Source organism: Mauremys mutica, chromosome 12 (genome assembly GCF_020497125.1).
Source record: "Mauremys mutica isolate MM-2020 ecotype Southern chromosome 12, ASM2049712v1, whole genome shotgun sequence".
NCBI lineage: Eukaryota > Metazoa > Chordata > Testudines > Geoemydidae > Mauremys > Mauremys mutica.
The window spans coordinates 62,034,298-62,061,218 of NC_059083.1; the positions used below are offsets into that span (position 1 = coordinate 62,034,298).

At 45.3% G+C, this 26,921-nt stretch overlaps 1 long non-coding RNA gene across 3 annotated transcripts in view; it reads left to right on the top strand.

Moving 5' to 3' along the window:
• LOC123346194 overlaps positions 1-26,921 on the top strand; it is a 152,676-nt gene that overhangs the window by 120,425 nt on the left and 5,330 nt on the right. The window lies entirely within an intron of this gene.

The following is a 26,921-nucleotide window of genomic DNA, read 5'->3' on the forward strand; positions in this document are numbered from 1 at the left end:
CCAATAACGAGGCTGGTCAGAATTCAATTTTTATTTTTGTATAATTTCAACAGCTAATATCAATGTTTATTTTTAAGCATTTTTTATTTGTATTGATTTAAGTGTTCTCAATTGTGGGAAATTGGTGGCGGGGGTGGGTCAGACAGTGGATGAGTCAGAAGATGATTATTTAATGACTGTAGAAATTCAAGAAATTAAAGCTTTCTAACTTTTAAAACACAAATTCTCAACACCACATGTCAAAATAGACAAGATATATGTCCTTAAATGAAGCTCTAAGAAGTTATCAGGCAGCAATTTTCTTCCTTTGCCTATCTGTACATTTTGATTATTATCGAAGGAAGTATTTTGGCGCCGGTTTGTGTCCACATGGTGAAATTGACGTTTACCGACATTTACTGATAAAAAACTCCTCTTTCCAAGCCTACTTATAACCATCTGTAACACCTTCTACTGATGTGCTAATAACTAGAGCTGGGGAGGAAAATGTGTGTGTGTTTGGGGGGGCGGGGCTGTTGGGAAGATTCCCCAGGATGGAATTTCTGGAGAGGGGTGGGGGAGAGATCTCTTTCCCAGAGTAACTAATGGCTCAGTGGTTAGGATATTCACCTCAGATGGGCGAAAACAGGTTCAAGTCCCTGACCTGAATCAGGCAGGCTATAAAGTCAGTTTCTGTCTCTCAATCTATCCTCTTGGAGCTGCTCCACTTTGTATACATAACTGAATATTAATTGAGAGAGAGAAAGGGACTGACTCAGTTACATCCCGGGTGAGTGGCCTAGCCACTGGGCTATAGAGTCAGTCTCTTCCTCGCCCACTGAATATTTAATTATTTATACAAAGAGTATCAGCTCCGTGCCCTTACCATGGAGCAATTGACTATTCTTGGGGGAGGGGAGGGCTTAAATTCATCTGGAGTCATCCAGAGCAGAGCTCCAGTAAATATTTTCAAACCTGCGGGAGCCCCTGTACCTCCTGCAGGGCTGAAAGTCCAAGCTCTAGTGCCCCCCCTCCCCATGGGGTGGCATCCACAGCATCCTCTCCCTCCCCCCACATGGTCTAAAGCCCCAAGCCCTGGCACAACCCTGTGTGGGGCTAAACCCCCAAGACCCCACACTCTGCAGCTGAAGCCCGGCACCCAGAATGGGGGAGGGTGTGAGGGGCTCTGGGACATAATTTCTGAGAATTTAAGACCTGGTGAGGGGGTCTCTCTCTCTCTCTCACTCACTCTCACTCCCCCCCCCCCCAAAAAAACTTCATAGGGTCTTGGTTTTGTTCCACACTGGAATAGAACCAAATGTTGCTACCTCCATTTTTTCATGAAATGAAGATTCTGTTTTCCACCAGGCCTACTTATAACTATTGATAACTCATCTCTGAAACATGCTTATAGCAAATATTGCTAATAATGTAGTAACCCCTTATAAACTATGTATTAATGGTGACCAAAACACTGCGAAGACACGCAGCATAATTGAACAACTAGGGTCATAACTGAGTAGGGGATCATGCATAGCCCCAGACCATGTCCAGCATGGGTGGCTGCTGGAGAGAGATGAACAGGCATGTGTGGGAGTGTAGCATGGAGGAAGCCACAGCTGGGTAGGAAAGATGAAACAAAAGATACCAGATGCCTGGAGCACAGGAGGGAGCTTACTGTGAATGGCTAAGGCCAGGTCTACACTACAGAATTATTTCAGTATAACTATGTTGCTCTGGGATGTGAAAAATCCCCCCTCCACCCCCACCCCGAGCGATGTAGTTATACTGATCTAAGCACTGGTGTAGACAGCACCATGTCAGCAGGAAAGCGTCTGCCCCTCTCCTGAGGTGGATTAACTAAGCTGACTAGAGAGCTCTCTCCTGTTGGCGTAGACCGTCTTCACTAAAGCACCACAGAGGCACAGCTGGAGTGTTTCAAGTGTAGACCCGCCCTAGGGAACAGAGGAACAGGAGGAAAGTCCTCACGTAAACCAGTCAGTTATGTCACAGCCTCGCGTATCTCTTCTGTTATAAAGAAGGATGGTGAACCAGTGCAGTTAAAATAGCAGCCTCTCCCCCATCAGCCTTTGCTCAAGACCCAAGCCAAGCATTTTTCTGCTGTTAAAGAATTTGGTTGGATTTATCTCCTGGCCTCCTGTTTCATTCTCCATACCCTTGCACTTCCCATTTCTGATTGGGACCAGACACAGGAGTGTCAAAATGCCACTAGGTGAGTGAGGTAATATCTTTTCGATCCTCTAGAGGAATGGTGTGTATTTCAGTATACACCTGTGATTAAATGTGCACTGCCTTAAAACTTCCAATCAACATGAGCTTCTGGAAAACAGATCCTGTAGAACTAACCTGATATCTTTTTTGGGTTGAGATTACATGTTTGGCTGATAAAGGTAATAGTGTAGATGTAATATACTTAGACTTCAGTGAGGCGTTTGTCTTGGTACCATATGATATTTTAATTTAAAAAACTAGAACAATATAAAATTGACATGGCATACATTCAATGGACTAAAGCTGGGTAACTGATAGGTCGCAAAATATAATTTTACTCTGGCCAAAAGGGCTAATGCAATCCTGGGATAATGCATAACCAGGGGAATCTTAAGTAGGAGTAAAGAGGTTAGTTTACCTCTGTATTTGGCACTGATCCGACCACTGCTGGAATCCTGCTTCCAGCTCTGGTGTCAATAATTCCAGAAGGATGTTGAGAGGAGTAAGAGAAGAGCCACAAGAATGATTAAAGGATTAGACTCAAGGAGCTCAACTTATTTAATGTAATAAAGAGAAGGTTAATGGGTACAGTCTGTAAGTACCTACATGGGTAACAAATATTTAATAATGGGCTCTTCAATCTAGTAGAGAAAGGTCTAACCTGATCCAGTGGCTGGAAGTTGAAGCTTGATCAATTCAGACTGGAAATAAGGTGTACATTTTTAACAGTGAGGATAATTAACCATTAAAACAATTTACCAAGGGTTGTGGTGGAGTCTCCATCACTGACAATTTTTAAATCAAGACTGGATGTTTTTTCTAAAAGACCTGCTCTAGGAATTAATTTGTGAAGTTCAGTGGCCTGTGTTATGCAGGAGGTCAGACTGGATGATCACAACAGTCCCTTTGGGCCTTGGAGTCTGTGAATCTATGAAAAAACGACATAGTTTAATTGTCTTTCCCTTCCCTCCTCAATACGTGTGGACCTCTTCATCTTCCCAAAACTTTGTTGCCATAGCTTCCACTCTTCTACTATAAAGCGTTGGCAGTCTCTTGCTGGCTACAGTCCCTTTCGTTATCTTGCTACCTTGTCACTTGCTTTAAGTATAAAAGACCAGATCTTCAATCAGAGAAGCTTAGGGCAGCTACTTAGATTTACACCACCTGAGGATCTGATCCACTCTCTTTGTCAAGGAAAAAAACAACTCATCTTATTTGCAATTAACATCTTTAATAATGGGCTTGACCTGGCAACATTAGCAAGGACTTGGCTTAGACCCAATGATTGGATATTGTTAGCAGAACGCTGCCCTTCATATTTGAACTCTGTCTTTTCTGCTTGCTGTGGTAGCAATTTTAGCATTTGGATTTATCTGTTGGGTATATTTTAGGGAGGCTATATTCATATTTTGGCTTCTTTACTGAGCAGTCCTTTCACCTCTACAGACTGGAAGCAAAGCAGTACCACTCTTGGCAATTTCAGTTGGCTGGTATTTGCCCAAGCATTTTTTTAAGATTGCTGTCCAGATGAGTTCCTTGTGTCCCTTGAGTTTCAATTGGAGTTTTGTGTTGAGGATAAATGCAAAAGGCCAGGTCCTCAGATGGTGTAAATTGGCCTTGTTCTGTTTACTTTGATAGACCTGTGTAAATTTTCACCTGCAGAAGATCTGGTCCTAAAACTTCACGGGGCCACTCAACAGAACTGCTGAGTTTGAGGTCTAAATGAGGCAAAACCCACAGGTTTTCACAGAAGGCCATAAAAAGGCCCATTCTTATTGGAAATGCACCATAACTACTTGAGCCATGGCGAAAGTGGGGAAGTTTCAGGTTTCTAATGAAACCAGTGAATTTTTTTTTCTTGCTTTGCAGTTCAGTGAATTATGGTTCCATTATCAAAAAGTTTTGCAGCACCAGATAGGAATAATTGCTTTAGATTTTATTTTCCTACTGGTATTTCTAATGGGGAAGTCCTTTGTAATCAGAGATCCAAAACAATGTGTTCTAGCAGTGGATTGACACAATAGACAAAATGACAGCAAGAGAATGATGACCTCAGGCTTACCACTATGCAATATTCAATATAAAACCATAGGACCATCATTGTGGCGATACTTTGACCTACAGGTCAACCTCTCTCTGTAGAAAGGTGGCCTTAATCATTATGGTGATTTAGTTGAGGATTGGTCCTGTTTTGAGCAGGGGGTTGGACTAGATGACCTCCTGAGATCCCTTCCAGCCCTGATATTCTATGATTCTATGATTATCAGGCTGTAAGCACATTGTATTTCTCTGGAAGATTATTTCCCAAGCAAAAGATAAGCCACCCATTCTTTTCCAGACTGCTAATAATACTCTAAATACTCAGAATGAAGATCCTAAAGGTTGCATATCTGATGTGTTTGTTACTATGCTGAATGTGATATGTTACATGGAGTATTCAGCATCAGTTATCATGAACTGTAATCAGGCTGAACCCTTTTCCTAACAATCATAGAATCATAGAAAATAAGGGTTGGAAGGGAGCTCAGTAGGTCATCTTGTCCAACCCTCTGCTCAAAGCAGGACCAACCCCAACTAAATCATCCCAGCCAGGGCTTTGTCAAGCCTGGCCTTAAAAACCTCTATGGATGGAGATTCCACCACCTCCCTAGGTAACCCATTCCAGTGCTTCATCACCCTTCTAGTGAAATAGCTTTTCCTAATATCCAACCTAGAGCTCCCCCAACTTGAGCCCATTGCTCCTTGTTCTTTCATTCCTTGAACAATATGGCTTATTTATGGCATTGTATTCACACCTCTTTTCCCTTATTCTATAAGGGATCAGGGAAACATCCCAGAAGTTTCAGTTTACAGGGCTTCATGTGAATATTTTCTTTGATTTTGAACTTTTGCTCCAAAGTTGAGCTAAGATGGATCTAAACCAAAACTCCAGAAACCCAGATTTGCACATTGCACTTGTCTATAAAATTGGCTGAATCCAAATGCCCAAAACATGAGCTCAGATGGGATCCAGAGTATAAAAAACACTTTGTTAGAACTGGGAAGTTGGTTCAGACTACTGTCAAGATGGGGGGGGGGGAACAAGCTATATGGGTATGAGCACCTTTATACCAGTATAACTGCATCCACACTAGGGTCTATACCAGTATAACTATATTGGTAAATAAAACCCACACCCTTAACCAAAATAGTTATACTGGTACAAAACCTATGTTTAGACAGTCTTTGAGTATGTAACTGAAACTGTCTATTGCTTCTACTTTACTAAGGAAATGGTGCTGGGGATTATTAAGGGCCATTCCTTTTGAAGCATTCAGCCACTGGCAGCAATCTGATTGCCTTCACGAAGCCGTCAGTGGGGGCATAGGATGTGCACTCCTGCCCTGCTCTTAGGGTACGTCTACACTACAAGACTATTTCGAATCGACTTAATTCGAATTTGTGGAATCGACCTTATGAAGTCGAAGTTGTGTATCCACACTAAATACACTAGTTCGACTGTGTGAGTCCACAGTAATGGGGCCAGTGTCGACTTTGGAAGCGGTGCACTGTGGGAAGCTATCCCACAGTTCCCGCACTCCCCGCTGCCCATTGGAATCCTGGGGTTTCCCCCCAATGCATGCTGGGGGGAAAAATGTGTCGAGGGTGGTTTTGGGTAACTGTCATCATTGAACCGTCACTCCCGCCCTCTCTCCTTGAAAGCGCCGGCGGGAAATCTGTTCGCGCCCTTCTCTGGTCGGTTACAGCTCGGACGCCACAGCACTGCGAGCATGGAGCCCACTGCGATCATCGCTGCACTTATGGCCGTTGTCAACTCCTCGCACCTTATCGTCCACCTCTTCCACAGTCAGCTGCTGAGAAATCGGGCGAGGAGGCTCCGGCAGCGCGGTGAGGACAGGAAGTCACAGAGTGGCGCAGACCTCTCACAAAGCAGGGTACGCCGCGCAGTGGAGATCATGGTGGCAATGGGTCAAGTTCATGGTGTGGAACGGCGATTCTGGGCCCGGGAAACAAGCACGGACTGGTGGGACCGCATAGTGCTGCAGGTCTGGGATGAATCACAGTGGCTGCGGAACTTCAGGATGCGTAAGGGCACTTTCCTTGAACTCTGTGACTTGCTGTCCCCTGCCCTTAAGCGCCAGGACACCCGGATGCGAGCAGCCCTGACTGTGCAGAAGCGAGTGGCCATAGCCCTCTGGAAACTTGCAACGCCAGACAGCTACCGGTCAGTAGCGAACCACTTTGGCGTGGGCAAATCTACCGTAGGGCTTGCTGTGATTCAAGTAGCCCACGCAATCGTTGAGCAACTGTTCTCAAAGGTAGTGACCCTGGGAAACGTCCAGGTTGTCATAGATGGCTTCGGCGCGATGGGATTCCCAAACTGCGGTGGGGCTATAGATGGCACTCACATCCCTATCCTGGGACCGGCCCACCAGGCCAGCGAGTACATTAACCGAAAGGGCTACTTTTCTATGGTGCTGCAAGCACTGGTGGACCATAGGGGACGTTTTACCAACATCTACGTGGGGTGGCCGGGCAAGGTTCATGACGCGCGTGTGTTCAGGAACTCTGGTCTGTTTAAACGCCTCCAGGCAGGTACTTTCTTCCCGGACCACAAAATAACGGTTGGGGATGTGCAGATGCCTACAGTGATCCTCGGGGACCCAGCCTACCCGCTAATGCCCTGGCTCATGAAGCCCTATACAGGCGCCTTGGACAGTGAGAAGGAACTCTTCAACTACCGGCTGAGCAAGTGCAAAATGGTGGTGGAGTGTGCTTTCGGACGTCTCAAGGGGAGATGGTGGAGCTTACTGACTCGCTCGGACCTCAGCGAAAAAAATACCCCCGTTGTTATTGCTGCTTGCTGTGTGCTCCACAATCTCTGTGAGAGCAAGGGGGAGACCTTTATGGCTGGATGGGAGGTTGAGGCCAATCGCCTGGCTGCTGATTACGCTCAGCCAGACAGCCGTGCTGATAGAAGATCCCAGCGGGAAGCGCTGTGCATCTGGGAGGCTTTGAAAGATAGGTTCCTCGGAGAGCAGGGTAACCTATGACTCTCCAGTTGATTTACAGAGAAGCTGAACCTGAGCCTGTTTCAGTGACTGTTGACTTCGATCTGCGGTTACATACCCCGTTCTCCAGGTTTCCCCCTTCCAACACACGTTTTAAAATAACTTTAATGGAACACTGATTATTAATAAAGTTTTCTTTAATTATGAATTCCTGTTCAAGGGTTGAAACATGGACGCGGACTGTGGTGGGTACGGTGTGCACTGATGTCCAGACCGCTTCTACACTAGAGGAATGACAGGCTCCTGCTCCTACAGCGGTCTCTGGGGGGAGGACGGTTGCAGGTGGGTGTGCAGGAAGGGGTGGGTTTGCAGGAAGGGGTGAGGGGTGCCGTCTTTGGGACGGAGTTTGGATGCAGGCTCTGGACTGGGGGTTGGGGCGTAGTAAGGGGCGCGGGGGGTGTGGGAAGGGTGAGTATGTGTCCGTGGATGAGGGCTCTTGCTGGGGCTCAGGGCATCGGAGAGGCTCGTGGCTAGGGGGGAAGGGCATGGTAAGGGCAGCCTGCCTTGCCATTTGTGGATGTCAGGCGCTAGGACCCTGGGGCAGCATACACCTCACAGACTGACCCGGGGCAGCATTCACCTCCCAGAATGACCCTAGTGCCTAGTGACTGCAGTCTGTGTGTGTCCTGCTGTTGATCCTGCCCCCAAGTCTGTACCCTGGTAATGGAGGCTGTCCTATGCAATTAAAAAACCCCTCCCCCCCCCTTCACACAAAGTCTTCTGACAAGGAAAACGTGACAGAAACAGTGAATAACAACAAACTACTTTTAATACTCAACTACACAGTGGGGGGATGAAACTTGGATTTGGGACTGGGTGATCCAGGAAGGGAAGCACTTCTCACACTTTAGGGAATGAGAGCTGTTTGGTACATGAGCGCTCTGCTGGGGTGGAGTGACAGTTTTCACAGCCCCTAGCGCCCCTCCTTCTTGTGATTTTTGGTGAGGGGGGGACAGGACTTTGTGGCAGGGGAAGGCGGTTGCAGATACAGTTCAGGGGGGCTCTCTGCTCCTGCCTGCGGTCCTGCAGAACATCTACAAGGCGCCGGAGCGTGTCCGTTTGCTCCCTCACTAGCCCAAGCAGCGTTTGAGTCGCCTGCTGGTCTTCCTGCCGCCACCTGTCCTCCCGTTCGCTGTGTGAGCGCTGGTGCTGACATAGGGTCTCCCTCCACTGTCTCTGCTCGGCCGCTTTGGCTCTGGAGCAAGCCATCAGTTCCGAGAACATGTCGTCCCTAGTCTTTTTCTTTCGCCGCCTAATCTGCGCCAGCCTCTGTGAGGGGGATGCCGAGGCAGTTCGTGAAAGAGCCGCAGCTGTGTGATGGGAAAAAGGAAGTGATTTCCTTGAAAAGATACATGTTTGCGAACACTGAACACAGTCTAGTCAGTTTCTGTGAACAAGACCATACAGGGCACCTAGTCTCACGAGCTCTCAGGACAAGTTCGAGATTTCGGAATACGCTTTCATTGGCTGCGGTCTTGCACAGGAGATCGGACAAGCGGGGCGGTACAGCTGAATCCGTGCAGCAGCCAGGCCTGGTAAGCACTACACTATAGGCTGCTTAACAGTTAATGGATAGCTGTGCCCTCCCGCTGAAGGCAATCTGTAAAGCATAAAGTCTGACCCTGTTCCAGCCCCTCGCGGCTGTGCACGGGAAAGATCACTGTATGCTTTTCCTCTGTGGCCTCCAACACGTGGCTGTTAAGCGAAGGTCATTGCTATGCAAAGTAAAAGTCAAGCATTCACAATAGTAACAGTACACTAATTGCCCTAATTAGATGCAGCAGTCGCCGAACGAGATTAGCCTGAGGCGGGTCACTCGGAGAGAGAGAGAGAGGATGCTGCTCGAATCCCTGCACAGACCAGGACCGTACGCTGCAATGCTGGTGGAGGCAATGATTCCGCTGTACATTAGGATGGCCTGGCGCGGAAGAGTGTGCTTCCACGGAGCACCAAATAAGGCACCTCTCCCCAGGAACCTCCTGCGGAGACTTTTCGAGCTGCTCTCCGAGAGCTTCGTGGAACTGTCCCAGGAGGATTTCTGTTCCATCCCTATCTGTGTGGACCTTCTCTTTATATAGTTTTTTAAGCAAAAGGTTTTATATAGTTTTTACATATTTTTTATTCCTGTTTTTAAAAAAATAAATGTTTCCATGTTTATAGCACTTACCGACTGATCCTTCCCCTGATTCTGAGTCCGGGTTAACGGCCGGGAAGGGTTGGTAGTGGATCTCTGTGAGGGTGATGAAGAGATCCTGGCTGTCGGGGAAAGCGGTATTGTAAGCGCTGTCGCCTGCGTCGTCCTCCACAAACCCTTCCTCATCTTCCCCATCGGCGAACATCGCCGAGGAACTGCCCCTCGACACTATCCCATACTCAGAGTCCACGGTCACTGGTGGGGCAGTGGTGGCAGACCCACCTAGAATGGCATGCAGTGCCTCGTAGAAGCGGCAGGTCTGGGGCTGTGCTCCGGAGCGTCCGTTTGCCGCTCTGACTTTTTGGTAGCCTTGTCTCAGGTCCTTGATTTTCACGCGGCACTGCGTTGTATCCCGGCTGTATCCTCTGTCTCTCATGGCTTTGGAGACCTTCTCGTAGGTCTTTGCATTCCGTTTGTTGGAGCGCAGCTCCGAAAGCACAGACTCATTGCCCCACACAGCGATCAGATCCAGGACTTCACGGTCTGTCCATGCTGGGGACCTCTTTCTATTCTGGGATTGCATGGACTCCTCTGCTGGAGAGCTCTGTATCGTTGCAGGTGCTGCTGAGCTCGCCCTGATGTCCAACCAGGACATGAGATTCAAAGTGCCCAGACAGGAAAAGGAATTCAAATTTTCCCGGGTCGTTTCCTGTGTGGCTGGTCAGAGAATCCAAGCCTGGACTGCTGTCCAGAGCGTCAACAGAGTGGTGCACTTGGGATAGCTCCCGGAGCTAGTAAGTTTGATTTGCATCCACACCTAGCCTAATTCGACATAGCCATGTCGAATTTAGCGCTACTCCCCTCGTCGGGGTGGAGTACCGAATTCGAACTAAAGAGCCCTCTAGGTCGAACTAAATGGCTTCCTGGTGTGGACGGGTGCACGGTTAATTCGAATTAACGCTGCTAAATTCGAATTAAAGTCCTAGTGTAGACCAGGCCTTAGTCTCACTGTAACTGAGGATATCTCTGCTTGCATTCAATGGGGGAGCTTTGGCTCATTGCTTTATAGTAGCAAGCAGGACTTCTGTGGAATTTGCACATGGGTGCATGAGCTGGCTCTCAAGGCAGATGTGCTCTACAGCACCACTCTGGTTCTCCATAGACATGTTGGGAAGAGAGAGTCCTGAGACTTCATGGGCCAGATCCTACACTTCTGTGAAGCCCTGGAGGTAGCTCAATTGAAGTCCATAGAGCTAGGACATTTGACACCAGCTGAGGATCTGGCCAAGTGTATTGGTTTTATCTAGAGCCCCAGAACTCCAATCTGGATTTAGGACACCCCAAATTTCAGTTTTGGTTGTGGACTCTAGTTTTAATATTTACTGGAGAGTTGGGAAGATTTCTCTCGAGTTGTCTGGGCTGAGATTGACTGTGGCAGCAGAGAGGAGAAAACACACTTGAAAACCTTGACCACAGCAGCAGAAGGTAATGGAACTTTTTTTTTTAAGGTAGGGAGCTGTAGGAAGAAGTGCCTTGATGGCATGTATACATGTCAGCCTTGAATTCCTCCTAGGCATTTAGGAGCTGATGGCCATGTCATATAATTACTAAGGTAGTTTTCCAAGGAATTGCAATAAGGTCTCAGGCATGACTTTGATTTGATCTCCTTGAAGATAATACATAGGCAAGTCAATGTCTGAGTTTTTTAAAAATTTACAGTGTGGGGGAGAAGGGTGTAAACTCCCTGTGAAAGCGGGGGCAGAAGGATGGGGGAGAGTGAGGGGAGGTACTGAGACCTGACCAGGGAAGGGCTGGCTCCAGACTGGGAAGGAGAATTCCAGGGGTTCCTACTTGCACCTAGGGCCACTCCAGCCCCTTTGGGTCTTGCTCCCTTCTCCCCAGGCCAAGCCTTGGCCTCATGGTGGCCTCTCCAGTTCCTCTGGGGCCTGGTCTTGTCTCCCCCTCCCCTCATCCCCCTGGGTGTGCACAAATTTACATGGGGGCAGAGCCCCCATGAGATTTCTATTGTGGGGACACTAGCCCCTCCATTGCCCACCTGGCATCTGCTGCCCCTGATTTACAAAGCTGAACTCTTATCAACTAAAACTTTTTTTCATTTCTCAAATTTAGCATGTTTGCACCAAATGCACCCATTCCTTAGCCAGGTAACCCTATTAATAATATTTATAATATTGAAGGAGAACAGAAATCCCACTGCCAGGTAGTGAGATGAAACTGTCATGTTTCATGGCTGTGTCACTAGAGGCTTATTTACATCCTTGGCATATAATGATATGCATCTGTGGTATGTGCACGCACACTGAGGACAAAAACTGCTATTTTTGATGGTAGTTGTATGAAGCAGGTGCTCTGAGCTTTCCTCACAGTCTCTTCCTTGAACATAGGATGTATGTCTTGTCCATTGGACCCAAATTTAACTTCACTAGAACATCATAAGTCCTATCTTTTTTTTCCCAAGGGTCCAACATGCTTAACATTTCATAAAGAGAAAAAAATAATCAATCTGGCCTTCAGACAGGTGCAGTGCTCAGTATTTTTTTTTCTTTTTTCTGTATCATCCAATATATTTTATTCCATTTGCCATCACGGCAATTAACATCACTTAACAGCTTTTCAATGGGATAATCACCTGTTGTTCTTCACACATAGCTCTCATTGAAATGATAAGGGCTGTCAGGACACTGCTATCCACACATTCCCAAGCCAGGTATACTCCACTCCAGACTGGATGTAAGACGGTTAATGGGCTGTGCTGTCTCTCTGAACAGCAGCCACAAAAGGAGAATTCTCCTGAAAAGGATTGTCCCTGAGGAAGCCATGGAAGTAATTCCCATCAGTCTGTGTGGAGTTTTTTTTTGTTTTTTTTTTTAGAAAAAGCAAGATTATGAGGAGCTGGACAAAGGAAGAGAATCCAGCATCCAACCGTAAATGAGCTGGGAAGGATTCAAATTGTGCTGAGTCAGTGGGTTATCACCAGAGCAGAACTGTGGATTTTCAGCAGGCTTTGTGAATTGAATCCAGGTCAAAATGTTGCCATTTTCTGTAGACATCACAGGGACTGAATTCCCCACCTGGCACTTACCTCGGCCTGCTAACATGTCTTGACCTGACAACTGTTTTGTCCACACTAGCTTTTTACCACATGGGAGTTAGCGTGTGTTAGCGAACACAGGGTAAGAACTAGGGCTACCAGATGTCCCGATTTTATAGGGACAGTCCCGATTTTTGAGTCTTTTTCTTATATAGGCTCCTATTACCCCCCACCCCCATCCCGATTTTTCACGTTTGCTGTCTGGTCACCCTTTTTCCTTATGTTATAAATCCTCTCAGGGAGCCTACTGTTCACTCTGACCTACTAACCTGTGTGAGAACTACCAAGTTCCTCACTTTCACCAGCATTCTCCCCTGTGTTAGCTAATGTGAATCAACCTTTTTTCCTAGTGAAGACAAGGCCTGAACATTTGTACAGCATCTAGGACAATGGAGCCCTGGTCTTAGCTGAGTCCTCTAGGTGTAGGTGTAATATAAAACAAACCTGTTGTCATCAGTGTGAACTGACAGTGCTAAACAGATGCTTCTCAGCTCTAGCTAGATCTAGCGCAGTGGTTCCCAAACTTTAACAGCCTTTGAACCCCTTTCACTAGCACGTCAAGTCTCGCGAACCCCCTCTTAAAAATTAATATTTCCAGGGATTTTCTCCTGTACCTGAGTATAAATTATAAAAGCAGTGATCTTGGAAATATAAAATTTGTTTTTATGATATGCATATTACACACTATTTATTATTAATTATGTATCATTATAGTATTTTTATTACATTATGAAAACGGCAACACTCTTCCAAGATCGCACTCAAAAGAGTTCCTCCTACACAAGCATTCAGGTCTTGAGCAGTCCAGGCAAACAACACACGTTACAAAAAAGCTTAAACTTGTTCTTCATAATAATTTAAAAAACAATACTAGCTGCCTATTTAATTTTAAAAACAGCAAAAAATATTCACCTCCCTTTCCGTTTCTAATAAGGAGTCTTGAAGTTTAAATCTCCTCAGCGTGATAGATATGCTTGCTTTGATCTGCTTAGCTCTTGGAAGTCTAGGGCTGCTGGCCCCATGCTGCCCAGCGTCCCTAGCAACAGCTCTGTCTGCCATTAGGGAATTTTTTTCCCAAGAACCCCCTGGAGCCCCCAGCGGTTCACGAACCCCAGTTTGGGAACCATTGATCTAGCGCAATAAGAATTTTGCCAGAAGATGGTGTGTTGGATTAAGCCTTGGATTTGCATATCCAGCAATGATGTAATCCTAAACTGCAGCATGTCCCTGCCAGCCTGTTCCTCTAACTCCACCCCCACACTGCTCTAACCCTGCCCCTCACGTTACTGGTAACGGTGTGATGCAGTGGAGCCAGAATGCGGTTCCGATTCCACTAGACCATTGATATTCAGGAATTATTTTATCCACCATGAAGAGGCAGATGCTGCTCAGCAGTTTAGAACAGGAAGTGAAGAATATTGAATCAAGTGTTCAAAGAGATGATGATTTTCAGGCTCTTACATGCATTGCCATACAATGTCATTTATTTAAAAAAAAATCTATGCCTCTGAAAATTTTTAGCAATTTAAAATATTTGTTAAAAGGCGACATTGGGGAGGTAATGCCAATGCGGGGCTTTTGTTAGGGTTTTATGCACTTGCTCAGCCTGTTGTTGAACTGCTCCTTACTGCTGTCAAAGTGCCCCATGTATGACTTCATAATCAATGGCATTAAGGGGTAGGCAGGGTCTCCCAGGATCACAGTGGGTATTTCGACTTCCACTACGGTAATCTTCTGGTCCAGGAAGAAAGTCTCTGCTTGCAGCTTCCTGAACAGGCCAGTGCTCCAAAAGATCCATGCATCATGCACCTTTCTGGACCAGCCTGCATTAATGTCCCTGAATCGCCCACAGTGATCTACAAGTGCCTGGAGAACCATAGAAAAATACCCCTTCTGATTAATGTACTCGGTGGCTAGGTGTTCTGGTGCCAGAATTGGAATATGTGTGTGCCATCTATTGCCCCTCCACAGTTAGGGAAGCCCATTTGTGCAAAGCCATCCACAATGCCACGCACGTTGCCCAGAGTCACGGTCTTTCGGAGCAGGATGTGATTAATGGCCCTGCACACTTCCATCAACACGAGTCCAACGGTCAACTTTCCCACTCCGAATTGGTTAGTGACTGATCGGTAGCAGTCTGGAGTAGCCAGCTTCCACAGTGCAATCGCCACATGCTTCTCCAGTGGCAGGGCAGCTCTCATTCTCGTGTCCTTGTGCCACAGGGCTGGGGTGAGCTCAGCACACAGTCCCATGAATGTGGGTTTCCTCATCTGAAAGTTCTGCAGCCACTGCTCATCGTCCCAGACATGCATCATGATGTGATCACACCACGCAGTGCTTGTTTCCCAAGCCCCAGAGTGGTGTTCCACGTGGTCAGCACCTCTGTAAATGCTACAAGCAATCTCATGTCATAGCTACTACGCATGGCGAGATCAATGTTGCACTCCTCTTGCCTTTGTAGTTTAAGGAATAACTCCACTGCCACTTGTGATGTGTTAGTCAGAGCGAGCAGTATACTGGTCACCAGTGCGGGATCCATTCCTGCAGACCGAAGAGGTAGAGCAGAGCGCACAGTACACAAACCATAGAAAGATGGCACCGAATGTGGATGGAAGCACAGGGATTGCTGGGATGCATCACAGGGCATTGGGACAGGGCCCAGGATGTCCCATGACTCCCTCCGCCTTCCAACAACTCTTAGCGGCACCACTCCGAATACCTCTGTAAGTTCTACAAGTGTGAACACGCTATTGCACAGGCAGCTGACAGTGGAAACACACAACAGCGGTTTTCCTTCAGCACTCTCTGAGTGGTGCTGTAACTGCCTGCACTCTAACTCTGCCAGTGTACACATACCCTTAGACACAAGATAACTTAGCAATGCCATTCAAGTATCCATAGCGGGAAAAGATACAAGAGCAGAAAGTGAGTAATTTGGTTTCAAGCATGGACTTGAAGCCAAGTGTAGTGCAAAATACATATAACAGCATTTACTAAAGTGGAATTTATGAGCACCTAAAATTACTACCCACCTTTTCGCAGACTTTGTCTTATCAGTTCTTCTTCTAAATGAAGTATAGAAAAGCAAAAATAGGCATTGATATAAAATAGCTATCTCTGGAGACCTGGTATACACTATTTTGTTGTCTGATATTTCATACAAATATAATATTATTACTGTTACAAAATTAGCGTGACTAACTGTAAAAAAAGAGTGGTCATTTTCAAAGCTACTTAGAATAAACGAACTGAGATCCAAAGTGCAGAAAAGCCACTTGAATGCCTTATCCCTCATGGTGATAAATATGGAGTTGATCCAACAAACAGCCCAAATTATAATTAAATTTATTCTTCAAACTTTGAAAACAATACAGAGCAATTAATAATTTTTAATGAAATTGTTTTCTTTTTATCTGCAAGCAAATGAAAGTCGGCGATTAGGTCGTCAAAGGTCATTTTAATGACAAAAAATGTTTCAATGCAAAATTGGTGGCTTCCTTCATGGTACTGGATCTGCCTCGTCAGACTCATCCTCAAATTGTTTTCTTTTATGAGGAGAACAGAACTCATGTTGATAGTATCAAAGTAGCTCTGCACATTATAAATCGTCAAACTGGTAAATTGATTTTTGTCCATCTTCTGTAGCTGAACGCTGGTCAGTTTGAACTGCGGAAGCCAGTGTTCCAAAAATGTGCTGTGAAACCTGTCTCCAAGTGTTCCATTTTCTTCTGAAGAGAAACTACATTTTTAAATGATTGTCAGAAGCCTGATTGGTACCTTTTGACAGATCCTCCAAGGCTTGTCAAAAAATGCTATAGTTTTTAAACAATGCCAGGCTAGAATCAGCACAGCGCTACACCATCACATATCTGACAGACTTTGGAGAGTCAATGATTTCTGGCTAGTGTCAGTATTTCCATTGTGGAAAATAGTTTTCCGTCGATATGTTGATGCAGAGCAGCAATAGAACAGTAACTGCATAACCCCAGCCCCCCACACACACCCCAAATTGACTGCGCCTGAGCAACTGTTAACACTGTTGACTCCAACTAAATTTAGGGAATGTGCAGTGCAGAGCACATCCTGTATTAGTGTATTTTTTCCATAGCAGATGGGCCTGTTGTAGACCATGGTAATGACCAGCCGCATTACTAGCATTATCTTATGATTGTCTGTGGCAGTTACAGACATCCAAACCTAGGTTATTTATCATAGCCAGCACAGCTTCAGCCAGGTTTGCATCTATGTGGTTCTCGAGTAACTGAAACCCAATGAATCGCTCAATTATTTGCCTCCTCTGAATTAATAAATCAGAAGATGAATGTGAGCTGGTCTACATGTGCTACACATCAGGCATTGAATCAGCAATTACAGAGAAATATTTGGTGTGCTGTAATTCTTCTGCTACAGCGTTTTTTATTTTCTTTCCCATCAGTTCAATGAATTTGCCACATATAGTTTGACGAAGCTGCATTTTCCAAAGGAAAACTATTGCACTGAACATTTTGTAAACAGCTCTTGTTATTACAGTAGTATGTGTAAGGCCTGTTCTACACTAAGGGGGGGGAGGGTCGAACTAAGGTACACAAGTTCAGCTACGCGAATAGCGTAGCTGAACTCGAAGTACCCTAGTTTGAACTACTCACCCGTCCAGACGCCGCGGGATCAAAGTCCGTGGCTCCAAGGTCGACTCCGCCACCGCCGTTCGCGGTGGTGGAGTTCCGGAGTCGACCGGAGCGCATGGGGAGTTCGAACTATCGCGTCTTGATTAGACTCGATAGTTCGAACTCCGAGAAGTCGAACTCTCCGCGTCGACCCGCGCGGTAAGTATAGACCTACCCTAAGATGCAAGGCTCTGCATTAAGGATCAGTTTTTGCCTAGTTTCTCTGCAGCTGCTCAAGGGTAGTATGTGGCACCAGAAGTCTCCTCATTATCCCATGCACAGCAAGCAGGCACCATCACAATTCCTATGCTCCCCAAAGCCCAGGGACTCCTCCCTTCCAGTGTCATCTGGGCTTCAAGACACCCCAAAGGGGCAGAGAGGAAGCAGGGATGGGGGCCTCCATCCTTGGCTACTGGCCCCCACAGCTGGTGGGCTGCACTGGAGAGCATACTGTGTACCCTCCTATGGGATGCTGCAAGCATGCAATCAGCTCCAGTCCATCCCAGTATGGGGAAAGCTTTGTTTTCAGTGATTTGCTGGATGCATGTTTTTTTCTCTGCCTGGTGGCTGGAAAGGACTTCAGTGCCCACTGGGGTCAGTCATCAGCTGTGCTGAGTGTAAACTCAGTGCGTCTGAGATGAGTGGACAGGGAAAGTGGCTGTAAAGCAGTAATCCAGTCCCTCAGTCCTGGGCTGACCAGAAGCCAAAATGGAACCATGTCTAACTTAGAGCAGCCCCAAGATTGTTCTAAGACACACTGCCTCCCCCGATAAGGCAATCTGAACCAGGGCCCAAGACTGAGCCCAAAGGCTGCTATATTCAGTAGTGCTGATAGACATTGGCCTACATTTATTCCAGAACTTTTCCTTAAGAACTGAGCTCTTTACTTGAGTTGCTCACTAATTAGCCCATCTCCAATAATGAAGCTGTCAGGGAAGATGAATATAGCTATTGTTATTATCTTTCTTTCCGTGATGCTCCTGGGGTAATTAAACTCACAGTCCATCTCCTCTCATTTACACAACAGGGAAAACAGGAGTAATTCCACTGAAATCGATAGAGGAATAGTGCAAGTGAGAGGAGAATGAGGCCCACTGTGTCTGAGGGCACAACAAAGGAAAGATGAGACTTCCGTGGGCTCTGGCTCACTCCCTGTTTGCTGAGACACCTGTGTTCCCAGTGTGAACAGCTGTGTTCTTGGAGTGATCTGTCTCCAGAACGTGTCAACACCACATGTCACCTGCCTGATTTAGGGGGGACTGGCAGAAATTCCACCCCAAGAGTAGGAAACCTCCTATCTACATCTCACTTCTCTCCCATTTCCTTCCTCTCTTCATTTCCCTGCATGTTCTCCCTTCATGCTTCGTGATGGAGGCTGACAACACAATGCACCATGCAACCTCAGCGGGGTTCCTTTTGAGGCAATTCCTTTGGCTATCAAATTGCTCACCCCTTTGCTTTTGGATGGCACTGGGCGACTGGGTCAGATTATCCCTTTCCCTGCCCCATGCACCAGGATGGGGCTGGCTGGAATGCGGCTACCTCGGTGGGCGTTCATCCTGATCAAGTGCCCGTTTTGCATTGCAATTCAAACAGTGCCAAAGCTACCTGTTTGCCAGCCTGCTGCTGGGAAGGTGTGGGACTAAAATATCCCAGGGCAAGCAGCTTCCTTGGCTGAAGCTACAAATAGTCGAGTTGCCACGCCTATGTGCAGAACACAGGAACTGTATAAAAAGTGCTACATTCTAAAGGAATGCATGGTTCTCTGGATGCATTAGTGAGCAGGAGAGAGATCATTTTGCAGCCAAGTTCTCCTGAAAAGTCCCTTGTTGACCATCTTGTTTTTTGCAACTTTGGGAATTATTCCTTCCCTGCCCCCACCTGCCTCCTTTGGGGGCCCTATTGGTGTACGTAGCCGTGGGGACACCGCTAAAGATTTATCCGTCATTCCCCCGCACCTCCTTTTGTGTCGCTTTTCCAGTTTGATTTCATGTTTGCCCGTCTCCAGCCTTCAGATGCCAAAGCTGCATTCCATTCTCACCCATGTCCTCCCCCTTTTTTTCTCCTCCCTCCCCTGCCCTGGGGCCTTGTGTGACTTGTGTAGTGGAGGCAAACCAAGAAAGGCCTGTGCGACTTCCATGGAAACAAAAGCCTGTTTTCAAACACTGTTAATAGAAACTGTTTCTATCTTAGGCCTTTAATGACCTGAACTGTCCCTCTTTGGAGAACAGCAAAAAAAGCAGCTTCTCTTTTCTGCTGCGTTTAATTTTGATTATTCTTTGGAAGCCGTGTGTTGGCTGGTTCTTGGTTGTCCACAAGCATTTACTTAGATAGGATATTAACAAAAAATTAATATTTTGTGCCTCCTGGCAATTATTCCCAATAGCGATCGATGGGCTCATTTTCAGCGGCAGTTTATATTTTCCCTGTGAGCGGAGTCCTTAGGTATTTCAGTGTTGAATAAATAGTTCTTCATGGTGTGTGCAGTGGCTCAGGGGCTCCCCGCTGAGATCATGTCCTTAATACAAACAATACACCACATTTATTCTAAGCTGACCGCACTGACCCCCAAAAGTTTGTTCCCTCCACTGGGAGTCCTCAGCCCTTTCACTCAGCTGAATGGCCCACACAAAGACCTTGTCTCATCTACAGTCCCTTCCTAAACAAAAACTGGGAGGGGAGGGGAGAGGAAGGAACAGACAAACCTTGACCCATCCACCTAAAAGAAAATTAAGGAATTTGCATTTTAAACCTTAAGTGGCTGTCCCTTATCCCACCCCCCTCCCATTTTAATACTTTCTTTTCTAAATGCCTGAGAAGTTCCAGGCCCACATCATACTGACTGAGCTGATATTCCAGCAAAGATCAGAATCCCTACTGGGATGAAAGACTCTTTTTTTCTCTCCTTTACATTCTTATTTCTCTGGAGATTTGGGGGGGAAATGCTGCTACTTAAAGAAATAGACTCTTTCTCCTTCCTTTCCCTCACTACCACTTTTTTTGGGGTGTGAGGGAAGGGGCACCGATGACTGTCTTTAAAGATTTCACTGAGTTTTCTCTCTTGCTTTCCTCTCCATGCTAATTGTTTTTTAGCCTTTATAAATGGCAGATCTTCCCAGGCAAGAAGTTTACAGGTTGAAAGTGCAGATGTCCTGTGAAAGTCTGATCCCATCTCCTTCCCGCAGCAATCTCTCTCTGAATGGTGGGGTGTGTGTTTGTTTTTTAATTAATCCAAACAAATAGGGCTTAACCTTCTACAACTTGAAGGAGCGCCTTTGCAACTTACAAAAGGCTGGCTGACATGAAAATGGCCCTTAGATTCATATTAGCACAAGGTGATGTTCAGGAGGGTCCCGATGTAGGTACCAGTTGAATTCTATTGGGCCTGCAAAACTGACCATGAGAGCCAAACTCTCCTTGCATCTGCAGTTCCTTCCAGCCACTTGCTGACTTTGGTTGGGCTATGTTAGCAGGTGATAGTCCCACTCTGTTATTAACACACTCAGGGCAGGTCTACACTTCAAACACTGCATCAGCGCAGCTGCACCGATGCTGCGCTTGAATGAAGACACTCCACACCATTGAGAGAGAGAGAGCACTCCCTTCAGCATAGTTAATCCACCTCCCTGAGAGGCAGTAGCTATGTTGGTGGGAGAAGCTCTCCCATTCACATAGTGCTGTCTACACTGGGGGTTAGGTCGGTATAATTATGTCGCTTGGGGAGGTGGCTTTTTCACACCCCTGAGCTACATAGTTCTATCAATATAGGTCTGTAGTGTAAAACAGACACGCACACCCCCCCGCTCTCAATATGTCTTCACTGCAGAGTTAAATTGCATGATCAGCATCTGAGTCTCAACCCCAGGCTTGGGCTCGCCTAGGTGCGATCAGTCACATGCAAATCCCTACCTGAGTTACCATGTCCTCACTGTTACAGCACTTCCCCCGTGTATGTCACTAAGACTTCTCCAGACCTGGTTGGTTGTGCTGAACTGCTGTATGATTCTTTCCCAGTTAATTGTGGGAAAACTTGTGTGTCCTTATGGTACATGGGGGATTCGGGGAATTGTGGGAAGATATTGGAGGCCCATCCGCATTTGAGTGACTTAACCTGAGTCCCCATTGCAAAGATGATGAGTTTCCAGCTCAAGTGTAAACCTCACTCTGGTTTTAGCCTACAGCCACAGAAAAGCCCAGCTAACCTGGGTTAAATGCACCACTAAACTCAGGTCAGAGTGTTTTGTGTGTAGATGGGAGGGGAGTTAGAGACACACCTGAGTAAGAGCCTGGGCTAACTCTGCAGTGAGTATCTGGTTCACACTTACCCCATTTCTGTGGTTTACTTTATTATTTTAAATAGCAACAAACCAAAAGAGTAAAGTTTTCTCCAGAGCATGGCTGTTCATAGGGCTTTCCCTGCTGGATCTTGGCCCAGCTCAGGAAGGGAAAGAACATTCAACACTTTCCCTGGAATGAAGCCCCATTTGCTACTGAGTAGCCTGACATTGCTCTGACAGCTCCAAATTAGAACAGGGTTACTTGGAGAACAAGCCGCATCTCGAGGTGCATTCATAACGAGGCTTGGCAGAAATAGATTGTATATGTATAATTTTGACTGATAACATCAGTATTTATTTTTAAGCTTTTTTCCCCCAATTTTTATCAGTTTAAATGTTCACAGTTGTGAGAAGTGAAGCAGGGGTTGTCAGCCAATTATTTAATGAGACTAGATGTTGAGATTTAAAAAGTTAGAGGTTGATGACCGTTAAAACGCAAATAGTCAAAATATACCAAGTAAATATCCCTAAATCAAACTCCAAGTTCTCAAGCAGCATTTTTCTTTCTTTACCTGCCTGTAAATGCCAATGGTTATCAATGGAAATATTTTTGTCAGTTTGTGTGTGTGCCATGAAATTAACATTTATTGACATTTACCGATAAAAAATCGAATTCTTCTTAGTCTGTCATACCAAGCCACCACATGTATTTACTCTTGTTCTCTCTTCCCACAGTGTTTGTTGCCATGTTTTGACTGATCACAGAGTGCATTAGTATTGTTGGCTCCAAGCTTTCAAAAATCATGAATCAGGCCACCCATGAAATCATGTCATTTGTCTTTTTTTTAAAAAAATCACAATTTAAAAAAAAATAAAAATAAATGTTGGGTTCTTTTTATTGGCTTTATGGTTATGAGGTTTCAGGGTCCAATGGAAAAGAGAGGGAGTAGAAAAAATGATAATAAGTGGGAATTTTACAATAATTTTGAAATGGAAAAAAATTGGTGGTATTACTCCCACCCACCCCTCCCCACAAAAAAAAAGTGTATTTTGTTTGGTTTGATGTTTGGAAAGCTTTTTGAAAACAAAAAATTTGACAAGAAACAAATATGTTTTGTGGAAAAATTCAGTGGCAAATTCAACCAGCTCTAAAAACCTTACATTTTCTTAAAATGGAAGCTAAAATTCTCCTGTGTTCACATGACTCTAGCAACTGGGGCTCTGAGAAAAAAACTCTGAAAAATCAGAGTTGGCAGCATTGGTGATCACTCCTCAATGTTGGTCCCTTGTGTTTTATTGGCCTCTGTTGTGTCAAATAGATGTATGGTTCATATATAATAAATGAATAATACTTTAAGCTCTTCAGAGCAGACCCATGTTCACCTCCATTTTTTGCACAGCACCTAACACAATGAGGCCCCACCCTGAACAGGACCTCTGGATGTTACTCTAATAGAAATTAAATAATCATACAATACCTGAGCAGTGCTGGTTTCCACAGAGCTCAGGATTGGGGAGAAGGAAATCTCCAGGTATGTCTACACTGCAAATTAAAGACGTGTTCTTAATTTGGGTTAACTAACATGTATGACCTAGCTCAGGTTAAAATAGCATCGAAGACACAGCAACTTAGCTTTTAACTCAGGTTAGCAACTCAGGTTACCCCAGAGGCTTGAACTTCAGCTGCTAATTTGAGTTAAAGGTGGGTTGACGTAACTTCTTTGCTATTTTAACCCGCTTTTGCTAATGCCACATTAAGAACCTGTCTCTTTCTACAGTGTAGACATACCCTTGGGGTCCATAAACTGAGAAGGAAGGGTGGGATTTGGTAGAAGGTAGAAGTCTGGCAAAATAATTTGCCAAACCAAGGGAGAAACAGAGACATGATCAGTGTTGCAATGGGGCTTTTTGGTTCAGCGGGTGGGAAATGGCTGAGTGGCCTAGATATCAGACTCCGATCTAGGCTGTGAAGGCACCATTCAGCCCTTCACCCTGCAGGTAGTTTGTTGAGTTCCCTGCATTTTACTCAATGGATTTTTCAGATCAAACCTTAAGAATGGAAGGCCACATGCTCAGCTAGTGTGAATCAGCATAGCTTCCATGAAGATAGTGACATTATGATTTACACAAGCTGAAGATCTGGCCCAGGGGAATCTCTGCCTGCTGTGTTGTGGTCATAAAAGAACCGTGATTCCTTTTGTAGATGCTGCAGATGTTTTGGAGCCAGATCCTCAGCTGATGTAAATTGGCTCCAGTGACTTTAGTGAAGCGTTGCTGATTTACACCAGCTGAGAATCTGACTCTTTTTTCTTCAAAAAACTACAGGACCTCTACATTACTCCAGATTTACCCTTGTGCAACTGCACTGATTTCAGTGGGGTTACGCTGGCCTGAAACCAAAGTGACAGTAATGAATCATACCCACAATGTCCTAGCTATATTTTTTCCCTCCCTTAAGTTATTGATTTCTATTTAAGGCCTTAATGCCAGCTCAAACATTTTGTCTGGGAATTTAATTGTGTTTGCCTGCCTTCTATTGAATATGTGTCTTTATGCTGCAATACAATACAATTTTATTTAGCATCTGGTAATAAGAATCGGTGACTGCCAGTCAGTCCTCTAACATCCTTTTCACGTGCTATCACCAACTCAGGCCACGTCTATGCTAGGAACTCCTCTTTGCTGGTATAGCTGTAAAATGCTAGAACGCACTCCTAGTATGGACCCAGGGCATCCTAGCAAAACTACACATTTGCACAGTTTTGCTGGTATAATTGTGTCTGCAACAGGGCTTTTGGCCAGCACAGCTGCATCAGTCAGAATCACGACTTTTCACACCCCTTCTTGCAGAAGTTTGCAGTGTAGATAAGGCTTCATTGTGCAGCCTTTGGCATGTCACGTCAACCTGGTCTAAATTTAAACGTTTTACTGGGACAACGATTTTTGTTAGGGGGGTGATTATTTTTTTTTCTGAAATAGTGATATCAGCACAACCCCGCTCGTGTGGATGCAGCTAAACTGGTATAAGGGCACCTTTATACTGGTTCAACTCTGTCCACATTAGGATGAATTGTACTGTTTTAACTATAATAATTAAATAATTAAAATGGTACAACTTTTTCTAGTATAGACAAGCCCTTAACCTCTGTTCCTCAGCTTGCCCAGCTGTACAAGGGGGATAATAGTATCTGTCCCACAGGGTGGATGTGAGCATGACTTAGATAATGTCTGCCATGTGCTTTGAGATTCTCTAGCGAAAGGTGCTATTGAAGTATCACATGTACTGTTATTTGTTTCATATGATGTAGATTGTAAGCTCTTTGGGACAGGGATATTCTCTCACTAGTTGTGGCCTCTAGGTGCTACCGTAATACACATAACTAAGACTACCACTAAAACGCATACAGCCTGTGTATTAGAATGGTTTACAGAACTAAAGCCAGGTCTACATTAGTAACTTTTGCCTGTACAGTAGTAATGTTGGCTATGGGCGTGATTTTCTGCTGACATTTCTATGCCGGCGAAAGTCCTAGTGTAGACACAGTTATAGCAGCATACAAGTGATTTTGCTGAGATAGTTTATTTTCCTCAGAGAACTGTACCAGTTTCTTTGGGGTGGGGTGGGGAGTATGTTGGGGGGGAGGGGGGTTGGTGGATATAAACTTGATGTATGGTAGAAGGGGCTGCCTGTGTAGCTATACTGCTAACATTACACCAGCCTGCCTTTTCTGCAGATCTAATGTAAAAAGAAGCAAAGGGAGAAAGGCTGCATGTTTTCAGGTTAGAAACCAAGCTGCATATAGGTAGGCCAGTCTAGTGGTTGTGTCACTGCACGGACACACAGGAGAGCTGGGTTAAAATCTTCTAAAATGTGGATAACGATGCTTCTTTTCTTTGCCTCATCTATTTAGCTTTTCTCTATTTCAGTGGAGCCTAAAGGAGTTAGGCACCCAAGTCCCACTGATATTCAATAGGATTTGGGCACCTATTGGTTCCTTTAAAAAAATAGCCTTGGGTTATGTATATGTACACCTAATACAAAGGGGGCTCTGATCTCCGCTGGGGCCTCTAGGTGTTACTGCAATGCAAATAATGAAATAGAAAAATAACTTGTGCTGTGAAATAGCAGGCTGGAGGTACTGTGTGTCCTCTCCGAGCTCTTTGAGACAACATTTCAGGGATTTCTGCAGAAAGGAGCAGGTTCCCCAGGTTGGGGTGGTTTTTTTGGTTTGTTTTTTTTAAAACCTTCCTCCTCCAAAAAGAGTGCGCTATTTACTAACTACTTACCCTGCCTTACACAACCATGTGTCTGCTCGGTTCTCCCTGCTAACACAGCCCTCAGCCTCCCAGAGGTTTTCTGACTTTTCCTTTGCTTACCCAAGGAAACTGCATGACCATTTCTGTTTGGAATTTGTTCTCTTTTTCTCTTCAGTGCTTTTCTTTTTAGGCTCATTAAGAAATCAATAACTGGCTCAGCAGGGCTTCGCTTAACCTGATTCTGGGAGTATTTCTAACCCCTGAAACGTGAACTGAGTTTTCAAATTGACTTAGCTGCTTTTGCTTTTGCTCATTTCCACTTGATAATATTTTCTGTACTGCGTTCCCCTCCATCCCCCTCCTCCCCAAATACACACACAGATTTAGTGCCAGTGAAAAGTCCTAGATTGACAGCCCTGCACAATAAAATCCTCTGCTTAATCACAGAACAGGTACAGCAGGAGCAGCAGTCTCTGTGTAAGTGTCCTGGCAATCCTCACTCCAAAAAAGCTGTCTATCTTGAACCTGGCTGCATGAATTAGAACAATCTCCTTGCCCAATTCGTCCTTGGCCTTTCTGTTGAGACGGCCACTTCCATGTCGATTGATGCAATGGTTTTTATGATGTGGACACATATCCTCTAGGACCTGGACTGATGTCACCAGCTGGTTTCACACAGGACAGCAAACAGCCCTTAGATGGTAATGATTTAGTGTCACTACTGTATTGGGACAGATCTAGAGGCAGAAGGCTCTTTATCCCTTTACCTTGTATTCCACTCGCTATAAAACATGCAAGCAGAGGAGGCAATTGTCTCCTCTGGGTATAAGCGAGATGCTCTCCCCATGCTAACACCGTTAATTAGCTCTGGCCTCCCTGACCTTGTTCCCCGTATCATGGGCCTCATGCTAGAGCTGTTGGAAAAATGGAACATTTCTCCTGCGAAAAATTTCAGGTTTTTGATTAAAGAATTCAAAAAAGAAATTTTCATTATTTCGTTTCAAATTCACATTTTTGTTTCAGTTTCTGAAAATCCCCAAAATGTTAGTTTTTAGGTTTTATCTCCCTTTATATTTCCCTTCACCTTTTGTCTGCTGGAAAAGGTAGAAAAATAAAACAGAGAGAAAGTGAGGGATTTCTCAATGGTGAGAAATCAGTTCTCACCATTGGAGCCAAATTTTCAGAAGAGCTCTG